This window comes from Agelaius phoeniceus, chromosome 5 (genome assembly GCF_051311805.1).
Source record: "Agelaius phoeniceus isolate bAgePho1 chromosome 5, bAgePho1.hap1, whole genome shotgun sequence".
Taxonomy (NCBI): Eukaryota; Metazoa; Chordata; class Aves; order Passeriformes; family Icteridae; genus Agelaius; species Agelaius phoeniceus.
In genome coordinates, this window is record NC_135269.1 from 69,782,754 (window position 1) to 69,802,375 (window position 19,622).

General features: G+C 43.1%; 1 protein-coding gene across 1 annotated transcript in view; it reads left to right on the forward strand.

Moving 5' to 3' along the window:
* Positions 1-12,478: 12,478 nt before the first annotated feature.
* PRKCQ (protein kinase C theta) overlaps positions 12,479-19,622 on the forward strand; it is a 110,403-nt gene continuing 103,259 nt past the window's right edge. Inside the window, exons 1-2 of the mRNA XM_077179263.1 lie at positions 12,479-13,078; positions 15,992-16,074. The gene's annotated coding sequence lies outside the window, so the exon portion shown is untranslated. The remainder of the gene's footprint in view (positions 13,079-15,991; positions 16,075-19,622) is intronic.

A 19,622-nucleotide genomic window follows, 5' to 3' on the forward strand; every position in this document is an offset into this window, starting at 1 on the left:
TCTGGCTGCTGGGTGCAGCTTCATCCTTTTCCACCCAGCACTTCCAACACATCACTTCCCTCATTCATTTATTTAATAATAACATTTTAAATATTTATTTATTTATTTATTTAATAGTATTTTTGTCTGACCCTTGCCAAAACAGCAGGAAGTTGTGTTCTGCTAATTGCTTGTCAATTATTTAATTGCTGTTTAATACCAGAGCAGTGCTGTCCTCCTCCTGTTTCTGAACATGGTGGGTCACATGCTCAACCTGTTTCTATGTTCTGCAGTTTTGAATAATCCTTCAGGCTGGAAATAAGGGTAGTAACCAGAGTAACTGTAGTAATTACACTGCTCTAGCACAGAAATGTCTGAACAATCTTCTGTAGAAAGAAACAAAAAAGAAAATCAAGGGGATAACGACTGCCTTTGGGTTTTGCAGATAGTAGTCTTCAACAGTTTATTTTTTAAATTATTAAAATAAGTTAAACTGCATCACAAATATTTGGCAGACAAGCCTGTGAGTTTGTCATGCACATGCTGGAAGCTTATGGATAGAGGTGCTCACAGGAAGATCTGTCTGCAGGCTCAGTAAAACCAGTTCAGGAGAAAGCAGAAAACCACCAGCACTGGCATTATCTCATATTTTCTTTATACTCCATGATGATTCTTTATTATGGTGAAAATCGAGCAGTGATGCTGCTTGGCGTAGTAGAAAATGAGTACAGAGTGAGCAAACTTTTTCCATCAAGAAATACACAGAAAGAAGAGGAACAGCAAACCAGAAAATTGAAGAGATGAGATCCTGCAGAGATGTTAAACACAGTCTTTGTTTTGCAGAGATTTATTATGCAGTTTAAGTTAATACAGCCTTTCCTACAACTCAAGAGATACCATAAATACTTACATTGGCTTCCTGAGCCACCCTCTCCAGGTGCAGTTTCTTTTCAGGGATGCCAATTCACCTGACTGAACCTCTTGACTTCAAAGTGGAATATATAAGTATTCAGCAAGAGAAACATCTCCAATATTTAGCATTGAAATGGGCAAAAAAAAATTGACTGACCATTAAGGCAAACCCAGGAAACCTCCAGTTCCTTTAAATTCCATCCTCACCTCAGGCTGGGAGTTATTATCCATGACATGTGTCATTATGTCACATGAGGGTTGCCTAGAGTTTTTCTGACACTTAAATAATTAGTTATCTGCTATTCCCAGCTATTTATAGTCACTGTAAATGCTTTTTTATTGGGTGTGTGTGCTCTTTGAATGGTGCATGAGCAGCTGCTTCAGATGCTCAGCATTTTATGTCTTTATATCATACCAAGATCACTGTCACACAAAGCCAGTGAGCAATAAGAGGCTGGAGCAGAATGAGATTAACCCATGAAAAGGCAGATTTCCCAGGGATGTGGATGGTGTTTCTGTGATGTCACCTGATGGCAAACATGGTCAATGGTAAGAGGGGGAATCCAAGCTCTCCCTTGGGTTTCTCAGCAATATTTCAAAACCCAAATCCATCACCCCCCAGAAAAGGATTTTCAAGATGCTATGCCAAGGCTGAGCAGTGCTCAAGGAAGATGTGAGTTTTGCTGAAGGGATAAATTGATTGGAGAGATAAGAAAGGATGCTGCCAGGAGAAGACACTGCATCTCTGTCAGCTTTAATTTACACTGCCCTTGCTGGACTCGATCATTTCTTTGAAAATGCTTCTTAACTCCAGCAAATAAAATGGGCCATGGCTGATTTCAGGGCTTCAGGGAAACACACCTGAACTCTCTTCTTCTGAACCCAGAGTGGGCCAAGCTCTTCTGTGCTGTATCCACCCCCTCCTTGGTGTGATGTGAGACCTGGTGCAGGAACAAGTCAGAGCTAAAACATCCAAACAATGACTCATGTGCTGGTGTTCACAGGGGTCTGAGGATGAGGGAAGAGATGAGGATCTGACTCCATGTTTCAGAAGGCTGATTTATTATTTTATGATATATATTACATTAAAACTATACTAAAAGAATAGAAGAAAGGATTTCATTAGAAGGCTGGCTAAGAATAGAATAGCAAAGAATGATAACAAAGGTTTGTGTGTCGGACAGAGAGTCTGAGCCAGCTGACTGTGATTGGCCATTAATTAGAAACAACCAACATGGACCAATCCCAGATGCACCTGTTGCATTCCACAGCAGCAGATAACCATTGTTGACATTTTGTTTCTGTTTTTCTCTCAGCTTCTCAGAAGGAGAAATCCTAAGGAAAGGATTTTTCATAAAAGATGCCTGTGACAGACTCAGACTGGCCTGAGCAATCTCCTGGACATTTTTAGTTCACTATCAAATGTAGCCTGAGAGACACAGCACTGGAAGGTGATGGATGCTGACCTACAAGTTGCAATCCTTCTCATACCCTTCCCTTAGGACATAAATCCGTGTGTTTGTCATTTCCCTTTTCCCACCGCATTTTCTGTGCAAGCCCCAAAGTCCAGCTCAGGTCTTGCCTTTGCCTTCTGCAGCTACAAGAGAAAGAGTTTATTCTCACCAATGGTGAGAATGTTTTTGGCATTATTCCCTACAGCAGCAGGGTTGTGTATCCTGGAAAAACAAAGAAGAGCTAAGTGGCTTTGCTGAGGTCTATTAAAAATAATAAGTCTGGCCACAAAAGTTAAAAGAGTGATTGCACAGCACCTTCCTTCTTCCCAAACATTGCTGCTGCCTCTGGTCCAGTTCCAACAGGGATGGCTGAGTGCCAGGAACATCAAAAAATGCATATTAGAGTTGGTTTATAATGAGATTTTTCCTTCATAACAAATATGCAGGATATTCCACAGTGTTTGTCCAAAATGTGATCCCTCAGGTCAATGTGGGAAACTGAACTGAAGGCAGCCCATTCCACCCTGCCTTGTGGCCCTAATTAAACAGAAGATCACTGCACATGACCACATTTTTGCATACTGTTATTATAGATGCAGACAACCTGGTGCAATGTGGAAGATGTTTATTATCCCCAAGGTCAGAAGTGGCATCAGACCCTCTCCAATCCAACCCCATCTGTACAGTCAGGAGAGGAGCAGTGCTGTGAAACCTTAAACTGCAGCTGCAAGCCAGCAGTGGAGGCAGGCAGAGCTGCCATTCTCTGAAGAGGAGAACTGACAGAAGTTGCATTTTAATACCTGATTTTACACCACTGCTCCTTGTTTAATCAGATCAACACAGATCAGGCTGATCATACTGGGAAAGGAAAAAAAAAAAGCCCAACCAGCCCAGAACGAACACTTTTGTTGAAAAACATCAGAGTGTTTGGCAGATTATATAATGTTGCAGTAAGTAACTGCATAGCTTAATTTTATGGTTTCCATGGAAACCATCAAAATGAAAGGTAAGGGTTCAGTGTTCTTGGCTCTGAGGAGCAAATCTCTTCGTGGAGATGTGTATTTGGGGGAGAAGGGATTTCATCTGTCTTGCCTGGCTTTGGAGTGAAGGGAACCTTTTGGAAGCTGTGGGCATGAGGTGGTCTGGGAGGTACCATTTCCATTTCCATTTCCAGCCCCAGCTGGGCTGCACAAGTGCCTGAGATGCACATGGAGCCTCATGAATTTTACATGTGCTGGAGATCCCAGCCCTGCTCACACTGGCTCCTGGTGTGGCAGTGGGCAGCTTGTTTTCCTGTGGAAACCTCTTACTAATGCAAAAAACATCCACACTCACCTTGTTCAGGGGGGGAAAAACAAAAAACACCAAAGCTGCCCAGGGTCACTGTAGAAGCAAAGGTTTCTGGCTGTTTTTGCTGGCTTTGGGAAAGAGCAGAGCCAGTTATGCTCTTCTCTTTGCTGGGGCTTCACCCTGCAGATCTCAGTGGTGCTGATCTTGTTGAGCTGTGGATCTGATGCCCTTGGGTGAGATAGTTTTGGTCTATAATTATATTTAATGCAAGATGGAGACAGGGCTGAGAAGGGGCTTGGGCAGGCCAGACCCATCTGTCCTGCCATGGCTTTGTCCCTGACACAGAGAGAGACTGGCAGGTGGATGGAGAGGCTGTAGCACACTGACCCAGCCTCTCCAGGCAACCTGGGCAAGAAGAGGCTCTGTTTCTGTCATAAAATCATGTAATTCTTTAGGGTTGGAAGGGATTTCTGTGTTATCTCATTCCACATCCCTGCCAGGGGCAGGGACACCTTCCACTGGACCAAGTTGCTCAGAACCCAACCCACCCTGGCCTTGAACACTTCCAGGGATCCACAACTTCTCAGGACAACCTATTCCATCAGTTTGTCATGCCTGGTGCTGTGTCCCCTTCTGCAGAGCCTGCACCCAGCTCCCCTCTGTTATGTGATGCTGCACTACTGCCAGCAAACACCCAAATAAACTGCTTTTCTGGAACACTGAAACTCATCCAAACCATGGACACAGGTGGATCTGCAAGGAATTTGGGGTCCAGCTGTCCTTGCCTCTGCTGAGCAGTGACAAATGAGTAAAGTAGCTCATGAGTGCTTCTAGAGCCAAGCCCTAAGGGGTTAATTCCTCACTCCAAATTGCCTCCTCACTGTGCATCCAGCTCATTTCTTGCTCTACCCTGTTGTCATCAGAGCTGCAAGCGAGCCACCACTTTAACAAGTTTTCTTTTTTCCAGGAATAAAATCATGAGGCAATACCTCTTATTGGGCTGTGTAAGTAGATATTTTTCATGGAGCCAGAAGAGGCAGGCTGGCTGCAGGACAAAAAGCTGCTTTGGGAGCTCCCCAAGCCATGCTGAGTCCTTCCTGCATCTGAAACCTTGGGCTTGAGCCTCTTTCCAAGTGAGCAGAGAAAAGCAGCTGTATTGCATTTGCATTTTGCCTTTAACTGCTGTGAAGCACCTCAATCCTTGTTAGTGCTGTGCTCTGATATATTTTTCTTGGAGTGTGAGAAGTAGATGCCCAAAACCAGTGTCTGAGCTGTAATACCTACACTTGCAAATACTGTTTTAAAAGGCTGAGAAAATTGGATTGAAGCAGATGTGCAAGTGCTTTGATCCTTATTTACATAATATATCTGCCAGTCTATCCCCCTGTGTAACTCTGATGGCTGAGAAGTGCAAATCTTTAAATCTGACACAGGTTTGATCAGGGCTTTTTTGCTCTAAGGCCATGTCTTGCTTCATCATTCAGTGTTGCTGCACTCTTGTCCCCTCTTCTGCTGCTAACTCTCTTCTTTTTGCCCTGTTAATGCATTAAAAATCCAAAATGCATGATGCTCAAGGTGACGTGACAAGCTGGTGTCAGAGCTGGGATCTGAAATGAAGAACAGCTGTGTCCTTTTGCATCCTTGTGGCTCTGTAAGGAGCCTCTGCTCCTTCTCCCATGCATTCATTTAGGTTGGAAAAGGGCTCCAAGTTCACCAAGTCCAACCATTAACCCAGCACTGCCACAGCCACCTCTAAACCATGTCCCCAAGTGCCACATCCACACAGCTCTTAAATCTCCCCAGGAATGGTGACTCCAGTGCTTGGACCATCCTTGCAGTGAAGAAATTTTTCCTGCTATCCAGCCTAAATCTCCCCTGGTGCAACTTGAGCCAGTTTCCTCTTGTCCTGTCCCTTGATGCCTGGAAGCCAAGCCTGACCCCCACCTGGCTGCAGCCTCCTGTCAGGGAGTTGTGGAGAGTATTTCAGGATGAATGGGAGATTCTTTTTATCACCTCTTATGTGAGGTTAATCAAACTTCTTCTTCCATTCCCAGCAAAACCAGCAAGTCTGGTGTTGGATGTAAGCAATGAAGCTATTTCTAGGGACTGGGCACATCTGTGTGCCAGAATCAGAAACTGCTTCCCTATTTGCATAGAAGAAATCAAAATTAATGGGAAAAAAAAATCTGACAGAAACCTGATAGTTCTGTGTATCTGTAGCAAGTGCACTTTGCAGCCAACCCAAAATAAACACTCACAATTAACCGTTATATAATTTATAGTGCAGGATGGGTTTCAGTAAGAGGTGGTCACCCCCTGGTGCTGCTGAGCATTGGGAACTTTTACTGATCTCCAGAAAAACTCTACAAGGCTGAAGCTTTCAACAAATTAAGCTGGCAGATGCCAGTGGGATCCTAGGAGAGGAGAAATTGAAGCTCTTCTCAGAAACTGTACCAAGTCCTGTGATATTCTCCTCAGGAGGATGTGGATGCCATAATGTTACATGGGGTCAAAAAAGCAGCAGGAAAAACTCGTGGAAGAAAAAGGCATTGCAGAAAAAGGCAATCAAGAGTCTGATCCTGGCTTGTGATACTTTGAGGAGCAAGATGTTGGAAGGGAAAAAGGAATACCTGGGGAGGATACCTCTGTGAAATACCACAAGGGATTTGTGCTTGACTTAGTGGTGGGAATGAACTGCTGGCTCAGGACAGAATCAGGGCAGAATTAACTTCAGGAATAGCTTTGAGATCCTCAGAGCACAAAAGGGGCTAAAATGTACCAGGGCACTGTGGGGACCCACACCTTAAGCCAGGTGGGTTATCTTAGCCAGGCAGGCTCTTCCACTCACTCCTCACTTCAGAATCTCTCACCCAACTCCAAATACTTCCCATTTAAGAGTTCCCAAAGGAAGGGCACAGATGGTAATGCTGGAGGTAAGAGTGTTCCTGTCTCTACCCAGTCTTGTTCACCCATCAACCTGATTTTATGGATGGGAGGGGTTATTGTCTTCCTTGAGAAATTTCACATGCATGATGGACTCTTTGCCAGGGAAAATTAGATCATATGTTCACACCATTCTCCACGGAATACACGGCCCTGTTGCAAAACATTTGTTGCCAGATATTAAAGCAGGAGATCTCTTCTGCCAGTGGCATTATTAAACAGCATGGGGAGAGTTTTGCATCCAAAATCCACCTTAATATTGATGTGTTCATAGGAACAGATGTCTGCTTGCTTCCTGCACAATGTGTTATCAGATTAGAGATTTTGCAGCAACAGCCTTAATTAGAAGCATGTTATTATTCAGCACTAAAAGCCTCTTTTGGAGGTGTAAATCCCTGCAACACGGGGATCCAAACCTGCCTCCTCTCCATTCCATCTCCTGCGAGCAAGAGACTTCTGTCCAAACATTTTGCACTTCAGAGATCCACATATTTCCTTAATTTCAAGGTGGGTCTGGGCATGGGATTGAATCTGAGCTTGCACAAGTTGGGGGAGAAAATCAGTGCACAGCAGGACAAGGGATTCAGATCCATGACCCAGAAGGGCTGGGAATGCTCTGGCAGTTTCCTGCTGTTGAATGAAGTCAACACCAAGTGAGGGAGCAATGCTGCACTGTTGGGATGGTAGCAGTGAATTCTTCTTTGCAGGTGGGGCTGCCCTGACTTTATTCTGTCCTTGCTGTGAGTATTGGAAAGCTGCTCCCTATCACCTGTTCTTTCAGTCTCTGCAGCTGCTTCTTTGCTTTCTTTCAAGGAAGAGTCTCTGGAAGAAAACCTGGCAATGGTGCAAATGATGGGGAAAGGGCAGAAGGGAGAGACATTTAACACCAACTAATTCTGTAAGGTAAAGAATGTTATGTTAGCTTGAGTAAGAAGCCTTTTTTGTGTGTGTCCCAACTGAGAAGATTTCAAGGCAGGAAAAGTAATTTCCTTGTTTTTCCTACAGCACCCACCAGCCAGTAGCTCTAATGCTGTTTACTGCCTCTAGACCCGACCAAAATACAAACTTCAAGGCTTTTTGTTTCTCTTTAGAAACATCAGCTTGGCACATGGATACAAAGACATGAGGAAAATTGAAGAAATGCATCAGGTGACTTGGCAAACTTCTATTTTCTGTTCTCTCATCTTTCTGTGGGAAGATTTGTTAGTTTGTAGCACGGAATTTTGTAAGAAACTGCTTTTAGTTAGAAAGGACTTCAGATGGACATGTGTAAAAGAAGAAGGTTCTACTTCTCAAATGGGTTTTTAGTTCAGATTTCTTTCCATTGATCATTTTCTCAAAAATGCTTTTCCATCTAAAAGAAAAAATGCCTTTCCATCTGACCTTAAGGAATTTATTTGCTGTTATAAAATACAGCACAACTGAACATCAAGATAACAAAACAAATAAGAAACTTTGTTGGGAAAAACCACAAAAAACATCAAGAGAAGAAGCCAGGAGAAATATTTCTGGAGATGTTCTGCAAAATGTTTTGATCAAATTTGATATCTGAAGCAACCTGGGATCACCAGAAGTTGTCTGAGCGTTTACCACTCAAAGCTGGCATCAAGAAAAGAGTCCAATCACTGCACATTGTGTCTGGGTGAGAAGATGGGAATGTTCCTCGGAGGGAGAAAGATTTTCAACCCCATGGGAGCAAATCTTGGTTTGAGGGTAAAAGGTTCCATTAAGTCAGGAGAGGAGAAAAGCCTGGCATGACCTTCAGTGAGAAGGGAAACATCTTCCCAGATGGACTTTCCAGTCCCAGCACATAAAGACCAGGAGCAAGCTCCAGTGAAGCATGTGAGAACTCCAGCCAAGAATGCAGCAGGATTTGCTGTCTCCAGGTGACTGTGCTCCCTCAGAAGTCACTTTTTTCCTGGGGTTCCATAGGCTTGGTAGATGCTCTGCTCTGCTGGACCTTGACCTGTGCTCCTGGTACCTATGTAAAGGTTCAGGTCCAAGGAATGGCTCCATATGGAACCAGGGGAGCCTGGAAAGGGCTCACAGGGAGGTCTGAAGGCTTCATGGAAACACATGTCCTGATCCAAGGCTGAACTGGTGGCCTGGGCAGAGCCAGCTCTGTTCTCTGGGTGTGGTTTATCTCCACAAGTTATCTCTTGCTGTGGTTATCACAGGAATCTAAACTTCATCTCTTCACTGGCAAGTTTCCAAACCCTGCCATGTTTTCCTTGGAAACATTAAGATTCTGTGCTTACATTGGCTGAGTCCTTGGAAGGATGCTGTCTCTCCTCTCAAACACTAAGATGTGCTGTTTATTTGATTTTCTTTTCTTGTTTTTAATCCAAACTGGTTTCTTATTCCAAATCTGTAACAACCCTGGTAGCTCCCTTACAAATGCACCAGCACTTTATAAATAGCTCAGGAGGAAAGCTGGGCTGTCTTAGACTTTCAGAAGAAGTTTGTTCATTTGAATAGTACTTAGAATGCATTTGCATTTCCAAAAAGTCTTCAAATGGTTTCGCAGATGCCAGGAAAGCATCAGCTGTTTCAGCCTCCTGCTGACTCCTGCTCTTCACTCAGAAGCTGTGAGAGGAGCAGCACCATCGCTTCCCATCCTCCTGGAACCAGAGGAAAACTGCAGTTGGTGGTTTCTCTGCTGGCCTTGCACTAAACTCTCCTTTCAGAAGTGCTGAATGGCCTCACCTCCCACCAAAGTCAAGGCAAGGTGAAGATGCTCAGCCCCTTTGCTGGATCAACTCCCTGGTTTCCAAGGCAACTGTTCTTGGGTGAGATTTAATGAGAAAGTGAGGACAACCACCAGGCCCTTTGAACAGGCAGGGGAAGGCAGAGCTCACAGAAATGATTGTGCTTTTTCAGGGAAAAAGGACAGGCAGGTGGACGGAACGGACAATAAATTATCTGACATTTTAATGGGTTAACATGATATTGCAGAAAATTACCTGGATAAAGTGGCTCAATCCCTGTGGAGAAAAGTAAAATAAAAGAGGCATAATGGAAAGAGGGCCCATAAAAGGCTGAAATGGGGGTTTATTCAAACTGTCTGAATGGAAGTTAAAGGAGCAAGTTACAACCCTTGTTACAGCCTCTTAGCAGCAGTTGGTCTCAAAATGAATTGGGAAAAAATGTATCTGTGATAACCTGACATAGCAAAGCTGGTTGAGTAAGCTCCATAAAACACAGCCTTTATATCAGTGCCACAAATCAGAAGCTATTTGCAAGAGATTTTACAACAGAGGCAACAGGTACTTCTTGTTCTAATGTCAAGCAGTGTCATCTGTTACAAGAAAAGTGGAATTGTTGCTTGTATCCAAAATGTCTCGGATCATGTTTATGCTGTCTCATGCATTTCTTCACCCTGGAATTTTCCAGGTTTATTATAAGATGAGTAGACTTGCCTTTTAACATCAAGAAAGATCTTGTGAAAATAAAGACCTATCTATCCTGTGTCTGGTGCAGGAGGGTTAAGGAAATATAGACTTCTAATTCTACAAGAAATACTGATATTTTAATACTTTTCCCATTGTAATCATTCACCTTTTTCACTAGGATAAAGTCTGAGCCTTTTCAATTTAGTATTAGAAACCTTCTTTATTTAAAGTCAATCTTGACATGAAATTAGCTCTGTCCACCACATCTCAAAAGGTTTGAGCAAACTGTAAGAGTAATTGTTTCTAACCTTAATAATAATGATTTTATGATTTTGAAAACTCTATTTTTGGGAGATGAAAGAAGAGATTAATATAAAATCAACTTAGAGATGAATAAAGCATTTTTAAAAATTATTTAACAGATGTTCCAAGCTAAAACATTTTGTATAGCTCACGGGGCATTTGTAATAATTTTTGTACCCCTTTTAAATGAAGCACTGGTACTTTCAGACTTGAAAACAATTATTTCACAACTCAAAAGGACATATATATACTTTCAGAAATGCTGAAATAAAATGTTCTAACTGGTGCATGGCTGGGAAAAAATTTGAAAGGGTAATTTTTGACAGAAAGGTCTTCATCCATTCCACCCAATCAGAAATAATTACAGCCCTGCTGTCACCCTCTGCTACTCTGGAGTTGGGTTTTGATGAATGAAGTGCTTATAGAGCTTTAAATAAAGTCAGGAGCTTCAGGCTCATGACAGAAAGACACGAAGCCATTGTAAGGACAGCTGCAGAGCCAGCCTGCCTGGTCATACCCACAAATTCTGGGGGGAATGGTAAATATATGCCACCCTGAGCCAACAGCAGAATTATCCAACTACAGTTTCCACCCAAGAGCCACAGCCCTGCACAGGTTGAATCTCCAGGTGCTGCCAGGGTGAAATAGGAGCAAAGATGGAGATGGAGATGAAGAAAAAGCTTTTTCTACTCTTTTGGTGACTCTGGTACCACTGAGCCCAGGTAAGATGTCACCTCCTCTGCTTCACAGGCAAACCCAGAACACCTGGAGACTCAGTGCTCTGTCTTTCAATTCACAGGCCAGGCTTTACCTCCTTGTTTTCAATCTGATATTTCATGTATTTTTATGAAGGGCTCCTTGTTACCAGTTCCACAGAGGGGGTGGTGCTTTAATACAGTCATTGCAGGGAGAGCAGTGAGTGAGCAGCTCTCCCTTCAAACACAATCCTGAAGGTCACAATTTTAGCATCCAGGAAATGGTTCTTTTGGCCATGTCAGCATTTTTTTTTGCCCATGCTCCTTTATGCATGACTTTAAAACAGTGTCTCCAACCGTAAAATTCCACCAGTGTTTAATCTCACTGAGTATTTTCTTGGATGCTGTAGCCAAGATCACTTGACTAATTCAGCTTGCAAAGTACTACTGGGAAGGAGTATTTATGGTAGTCCCAGCAAGGACAACCAAATTAGCTGTAGCAAGCAGCCAGCCTGAAGAAGAAATAAAACGAGGGAGCCAGATAATTTGGAACAAAATGTAAAAGACACACAAATCATTTAATAAAGGTTTTCCCCGGAGGAAACTTTCCAAGCAGCTGAACACCAGGACAGCTGAGAGAAATGAGGTCAATTGTGTTTAGACACAATGTGTACATTTTATTTTTTAATATGATCATCATTTGTCAAACTTTATGGGCCAGGTTCTTTCCTCAGATTAGCTGATACTGGAATTTAAGTCATTACAATAAGGGTTTGTCTTTAGCAGACAGGAAGGTGGAGAGGGTGATTTATTTCAAGGAAACTGTAAAATATTCACTGAGCTGGAATTGTATTGTCTAGAACTGGGAAATAAAAATGGAGTATAAACAGGGAGCAGGATAGAATAACTCTGCTTTCCCAAGAAGTGCAGCAAACAAACAACAAATACCTGTAATTCTTAAGCAGGAGCCTGCGTTAGAGAACTCTCTTGCACAGAGGTTCAACATTACATATTTTACATTCCTCTTGTTGAATTCATAAATCCAATCCAGACACACATAATAGAAGCATTGGAGTCCAGAAGTACAAGAGGTAAAAGGAACAAATGCCCCCATTCTCAGAATAAAAATGCCTTTTCCATTTGCAGTAGAAAGGGAGCATTTGAAGAATTTGAAGACTTGCTTTTATACAATGCTTTTATATTGCATTAGCCTAATAATAAACTCTGATTAAGAAAAACAAAAAGAAACCAGGAACCCAGGAACCAGAGCTGAAGCTTATTCATCCCCTCTGAAGCTGAGATAACACAATCTTCAGTAGAAAGCACAGTGGTATCCATGAGACAGCTCTGCTGCAAGATGCCAGCATGATTTTATCCTTTCTGGTTTGCATCCTCCTCAACTGCCCTTCCTCTAAAATGAAAACAAAGCAAATTCATTTTTTTCCATTGAGAATATGGGTGATGATATCCACAAACATGCACTGGAACAATCATAGAATGGCTTTGAATGGAAGGAACCTTGGAAATCATCCAGTGCCACCCCCTGCCATGGGCAGGGACACCTTCCACTGTCCCAGGCTGCTCCAAGCCCTGTCCAGCCTGGCCTTGGACACTTCCAGGGATCCAGGGGCAGCCACAGCTGCTCTGGGCACCCTGTGCCAGGGCCTCCCCACCCTCACAGGGAAGAATTTCTTTGGTCTTGGCCAGAGACACTTGAGCAGTTTATGGACACATGGATCTATGGATGGATATATGGATATAGGGATGAACTGGACCCCACAACACCCACCAGAGGGATCAGGCCATGGAGATTGGGATCCCTGCACAAGTAGGGACATTTCAGCAAGGGAGTCTCCTGGAAATTGTTCAGCAAAGACATGAAAAGCTGTGAAATACAGAGCAGACAAAGCCAAGGCATGGCTGGAACTCATTTACTGCAAGTTTTTCCTCTTTTCTGGGCCACCAGGAAACAGCCAGTGAGAATCCTGTTAATTGAAGAGGCTTTGCTGGCCATAAATCACATGGGCATTCCTGGGAAGGGGAAAACTCCTTCAGCAGCCATGGTTTCTCCTGTCTCATGCTGGAGCTGCATGGCCAAAGTGGAATCAAGGTGAGTCTGTGATTGGCACAGAGGGTGAACTCTGATGGAAATCTGTCACAGACATCTTTTATGAAAAAGCTTTTTTTTAGATTTTTCCTCCTGAGAAGCTGAGAGGCCTCAGGAACAAAATGTAACCAATGGTTATCTGCTGCTGTGGAATGCAACAGGTGCATCTGTGATTGGTCTCACGTGGTTGTTTCTAATTAATGGCCAATCACAGTCAGCTGGTTCGGACTCTCTGTCCAACACACAAGCCTTTGTTATCATTCCTTCTTTTTCTATTCTTAGCCAGCCTTCTGATGAAATCCTTTCTTCTATTCTTTTAGTATAGTTTTAATATAATATAGATCATAAAATAATAAATCAGCCTTCTGAAACATGGAGTCAGATCCTCATCTCTTCCCTCATCCTAAGACCCCTGTGAACACTGTCACAGAAATCCAGGGAGAAGGGAAGGGTTCTCACAGGGAAGAAACAAAAGCCAACAGCATCAGTCCAAATCCACATCCCCCTGTTATCCTCCTGCCCACTGCCTTGTTGAACACATTTTGTGTGTGTTTGTGTTCTCTTTGAGGCCCATTTTTATTTAATGCCACAAAGATGTGCTGCTTGGAGAGAGCACGAATCCTTTGAACGTGTAATTAGGGATGAGGGGGGTACTCTCTGCCTCTGCCCACAGACTCTCAGCTCACATCTGGGTGTGCCAGCTTCCCCAGGCACTGGGGGGAATGAGGATACCCTTGAGACTGGGAAATGAAAGCAAAGCAGCCTCAGATCTGCACCCGCACCAAGCTGCTGAGAAACAGCAGTTTAGCTATGCTGATTTTTTTTTCCTTTCTTTTTAATTGACATAGCCCTACATCCTTTGATCTTTGAAGGGCATGTTTATCCAACATTGTTCAGTGCAGCTATACTGCTTCTGGTTACAAATTGTGAGAGTCATGTTCTGTTTCAGTGAAACAATAGGATTTAATTATTAGCAGCCTTCAAAGACAAATGCAGGGCTCAGAGTTTTCTCTGATTACAAGGTCAAAGCAGCAGATCAGTGGCTGGGAGCAACAGAGTTAACAGTATTGTTTACATTATTCTGGGGGAAAAGACTTCACTTCCTAATTTTACATTCACTTTTCAAATTTTCTGTGTTTGTAAAAAAAAAAAACCCAAACAAGTAATCAACACATAAATCAGAATCATGATTGGATTTCACTTAAAGGTGAGATTTATTAAAGGTTGGTTGCCCTTATGAAATGTATGTACTGTGTCTGGATGCTAAATACAGGAATAGAGGGGACAGCTGCTGTCAGGAAGTCAAACAAGGTGGACAAAATATTTATTCTGGGCTTTAAAGATGGGGGAAACAATAGTTAAAAACTTTAGAAATTCTGCTTAAAGGGGAAGGTACTGAAATACTTTATTCAGAGGAGTAATTCACCACAAAATTATTGTAAGCAGAGAATTAAGTCACCCACATGTGATGGATTCTCCATTGCTGGAATTTTTAAGAACAGGCAAGGTAAAGATCTTCAAGGAGCAGTTTGGGAAGGGACCTCTGCTGTGGATGTGTGGGTACAGATTTCTGAAGTGAAGCTTGACTCAGGGTCCCCAACATAAACAGGCTTTGCTTGTCATGATAACCCAAGGAATGTCAGCTTTTACTGCTAATTGTAGATCCTAATCATTTAGGCATATGTGTCATTCCAAGCACAGGATGTGCTCAGTTTATGGCCCAGTGAGACATTAAATTAAAGATAAATCATCTTAGACATTAATCTCTGGAGAATTGTGTGTTTTCCCTCTGTCCATGGCTACTAAAGATAGAGGTAGTCTAGGCTGAAATCCACTAAAGAAAGTGAAATGAACCTGAAACTGAGCTTGCAAATTGTTGTTTCCAAGTAATTTTTGGCTTGAAAGTTTTCATAAATAATCTGCTAATTGTTTTTCATTTATTTTCCTTTTTCTCTTACTAAAACAAGGCCTGAACACACCACACAAGGAGCACAGAGTATGAGATAAAGCACAGAAGACCAAAAAGAACTATCAAAGTTCCTTAACTCAGAAAAAAAGGCTATTTTAGATTAATATTTCACTTAATTGGAGTTATTGGAATAATTAATCTTGTCCTTTGACCATCCTGCTGTGATAATATCACAGGGTGAGGAGAGAGGCGTCCTCTCCAGATGTGAGTTCATCATCCTCATCACAGAGCCCAGCAAGGATTTTGTCCATTGGCTCAGGGACCCCATTCTAACCTGATTTTCACCACTGAGTGGCACCCAATGCTACTCCTTAAAGGATAAGTGAAAAGCAAGACAAGAAGCTTGTCTGGATAAACCTGGAGTAGAGTGTAACCAAAACAGGGAAAATAGGACAAAGCGAGCAGTTATTGAAATCAAAGAATTTGCACTTAGTGCAAACTTCAATTTCTGGACTGGTGACACCAAAGGTGTAAAGAATGACAAGCATGAGGGAGAAGAAGCTGATAAAACTTTGGAGTTCCTGTTTGTTTATTAGTTCTGACAGAGGCTCTGTATGCTGAAATGTGTTCTCATTTTATAAGGTTTGGATTTAATAATGAAGGATCAAGGTTAGACTTCATCTTGGAGGTCTTTTCCAACCTTAATGATTCCATGGGTCTATGAAGTTTTTTGGTTTTGCTGTTTTTGGTTTTTGGGTTGGGTTTTTTTGTTTGTTTTGGTTTGGTTTTTTGTTTGTTTGTTGTGGGTTTTTGTTTGAATTATTTTGTTGGTTTTGGTTTTCGGTTTTTTGGTTTTGTTTTTGTTAGGTTTTTTAGGTTTGTTTTTTTTAATTTGGTTTATTTGGTTTTTTGGGGGGGTTTTTTGGGGGGGGGGGTTTTTGTTTGTTTTTTGGGTTTTTTTTCCAGCTGAGAGAAATGAGAAATTGTTGTGCTTGCTGCTTTTTTAGCTTGACTGTGAGCACAAACAGAAGTCTGGGCATGGAAATATTTGAAGGAACAAGATCTCGTGTATCTTTGGGTCTTCAGGCTGGTAAGTAGCTAACAAAATTTAATTTCTATGTCATCATATTAGGCAGAGGTAACTAATTTCCACTGAGACAAGCACCTTTCCCCACTTCCTTCCTCATCTCTGGAAATCTTTGGACCTGTTTGAAGATACCACATGGCATAGTGTCTTGTTCTGGGATTAGTCCCACTGACCTGCTGGGTTAGAGGAAACCAGGTTAAAGTAAATCAGGTAATTAAGACCCCAATCCACTGAGATTCTTTATTCATTAGCTGCCCAAAGCCTGGTCCAGCAATTAACATTGTATTCCCAGTACAGCCACCAGAGCAAACCATGCCAGGGATTTTATTTCAACACACTGAGACAGTTCCCATACTGCTGGCACACACAACATCCACATTTCTGTTTCAGGAGGTGAAGTCCTCAAATCAGCATTCATGGCTTGGGCTGCAATTCCGTGGCAGAAGGGAGGATAAAACTTGGAGATAAAGCAAAATCCCCAATCATATTTACTGCCCTGAAACCACAGCTGGACAATGTCTGGGTTTTTTGCTTGGTCAGGCTTTTCTTTATTGTGTGTTTTGCCTTAGTGGAGTCCTGTGACACAAACCAGCCTCATTCCACAGAGCATCTCTCATAATCCCAGTCCCCAGAGACATGATCACAGTGGAGATTACAGCAACAGGCAGTGTTGCTGTTCCAAACACTTCAGTCCCTTTCCCACCGTGACTTTTGAGGCTGGGATTGCTCTGTGTGTGTCAGGCTGCGAAATCTCACAGCAGGAATGATGATTCTTAGTTGATTACACCAGTTCACAGATGTGTTCAGCTCCTGTCACACATTTGCCAACAGGATTGTGGGCAAGGATCAACTCTGTTTGGGGAGTTTTCTTTTCAAGCACGTAGGTTCCTAAATCTCATTAATTTCAGCGCTCAAAAATCTTGTAAAATTTGGCTTTTGGACACAAAGCACCCTATGGAATTTTAAACACCTACCTGAGGATATTATTTCTGAAAATCCCTCTCTGCTGCTGGAGAAAACAGCTATTTTCAGAGGGCAGTGCAAACTACCCAAGTGATCACTGCACTCTCAGTCCATGAGTGGGCTTTGCACACCAGATATGCACCTACAGACTCACAAATAAAGTTAAATGGAAAGAAAATGTGGGGGTTTTCCCTCAGAATTCATCCTCTTTTTAGGTTGCTGAAGGGTCTGAGGCACCAGAAGAGGCTGAGGGAGCTGGGAAGGGGCTCAGCCTGGAGCAAAGGAGGCTCAGGAGGGACCTTGTGGCTCTGCACAACTCCCTGACAGGAGGGGACAGCCAGGTGGGGTCAGGATCTGCTCCCAGAGAGAAAGTTAGGATAATAGGAAAGGGCCTTAAGTCATGCCAGGGAGGCTGAGATGGAATATTAGGGAAAAATTCTTCACAGAAAGGGTTTCCAAGCATTGGAACTGGCTGTTCAGGGAAGATGGTGGAGTCACCATCCCTGGAGGGATTTGAGTAAGTCATGAAGATGTGGTGCTTAGAGATGTGGTCTAGTGGTGGGTTTGGCAGTGCTGGGGGAATGGTTGGAACCAAGGAGATTAGATTCCTTTTCCAGCCTCAGTGATTCTATCATTCTGTGAAATGGGAGGGTTGAGGCATCGCTGACACCTCTTGCAGTCACTGAGGATGTGGAGTGGAGCTCAGCTCAGCTTGGACACCCATCCTCAACTCCTTTCAGGCAGCTGAAGAGAACCAAAGCACATGGCAATTAGTACTTTAATTAGTATCAGCCTGAGCAAATACTTAGGCAAAATACACTGCTCTGCCTGAAAGGCTTCAATCTCAGCTGGCATCAACGTCAGTGTGCAGAATTGTTTGTGCTGGATCATGGACAAAGTTACCAAGAAGCCAAATTCAAAGGAATGAATGGAGCTGGGCTGGGAGCAGGAAGAAGGCAGTGAGTATTTTTGCAGGCTAAAGACAATTACTTTAATTATACCCACTCACAAAAAAAAAAAAAAAATAGAAACGTTGCTGAGAGAAACACTGTTGCAGGCTTCTGTTTTCCAAACCTAAATAATGATTTTCATATTCACTGACAAGCTTCATTAGCTGGAATTAGAGGGTGTTTCTTACACACTCTCCTATTCCCCCATGCCCCGTTCATTGTCCCTCAAGAAACAAGGGGAGAGAGATGTTTGAGATTCCTGTGTCAGCATCTCAATGGGAAAAATAGAAGTGTGTTCTTCCTGGAAAAAAACACAACGGCGGTAACTTACACAAAAAATAGCAAACACTCAATAAAATGAACTAGGGAGAAGAAAGGAATATCCTGAGATAATTTGGTGGGGGGTGAATTTAGCCCAACAGCAGGAAAAAATTACCAAGACCTTTGTTTTTGTCCTAACAGTGAAATGTGCGCTGTGTCTAATTAGAGCAACTTTGGGTTTTTTTATGGGTTTTTTTCACCGGCATCCATCCATCCCCTCGTGCTGACGGACAGCTCACACTATCCCAGATTTGTGTCAGGGAAAGGAATGCGGTGCCAAACGCTGAGTAAATGTCTGCTGCCCTCCTGTGTACATCCTCAAAAAGACACAGGCGAGGATGCCAGAGCCCTGCATTTCCCTCCCAGCACGTCCAGCTCCCGGGGGAAGGGCTGGCGTGCAGTGTCTGTTGTGTATTTACCCCTGATTTGTGTCGCTGAATCATCCTCGAGTTGATCCAGATTCCTGCTAATGGATCCGGGCCCTTGTTCTGCCACCATCTGCTTGTTGTGCCCGCTGCTCCCCGCGTGTTTAGATGCCATTTGTTGCTCCATGTGTGCAGTGGGGAAAAAGGGCTGGCAGTGGAAGAAAGGCTGCTCTGGATTGTGCTCTGCCACAGTGTCAGAAGCCAGGACATCCCTCTGGCTGTCCTGGATGGCTCCAGCCCCTGCCTGGAGGGCTCAGAGACCTTGGCACAGAGCCCAAGACACCCCTGTGACTTTGATTTTGACCCATGGAAAAACAATTACCCAACCTTTATATGAAGAATTACAAGTCAAGAGAGTTTTAGAATAATATTAGTTTGTCAAAAAATAGATTTTTGGGGTTTTTAGAATGGGGGCTCGGGGTCCCAAGATGGAGGAATTTGGGTGTACCCTGTCCTTCTTCCTTCTTCTTCCTAGCCTCCATCATCTGGGTGATGGTGGCACTTTTGGATTGGTTTAAGGCAGAAGCTCACTGTCTAACATAGGGGATAGGTATTGGGAAGTTATGGTAAATAATGTACACGTAGTTTTTGGTATAAAAAGATAACACTGCCCCAAGGTGGTCAGTGTGCCTCAACCCAACCTGCTGGACAGATCTCGGTGGGTTGGAGAAAGAATTTTATAGATAAGGTACAATAAACAACCTTGAGAACAAAAACAGAAGAATCCTGACTCCTTCTTCAACTGCTGGGCTGGGAAAAAGAAGCTGGTACATACCTCAGAGTCACTGTGACCAGCAGAGATTCTGAGACCACAGCAGACACAATTAGGGTGGGTTTGGAGCCACCACCAGCAGCCCAGAGTTGTCCAGAGGGCTTTTGCCCAAGGGCAATG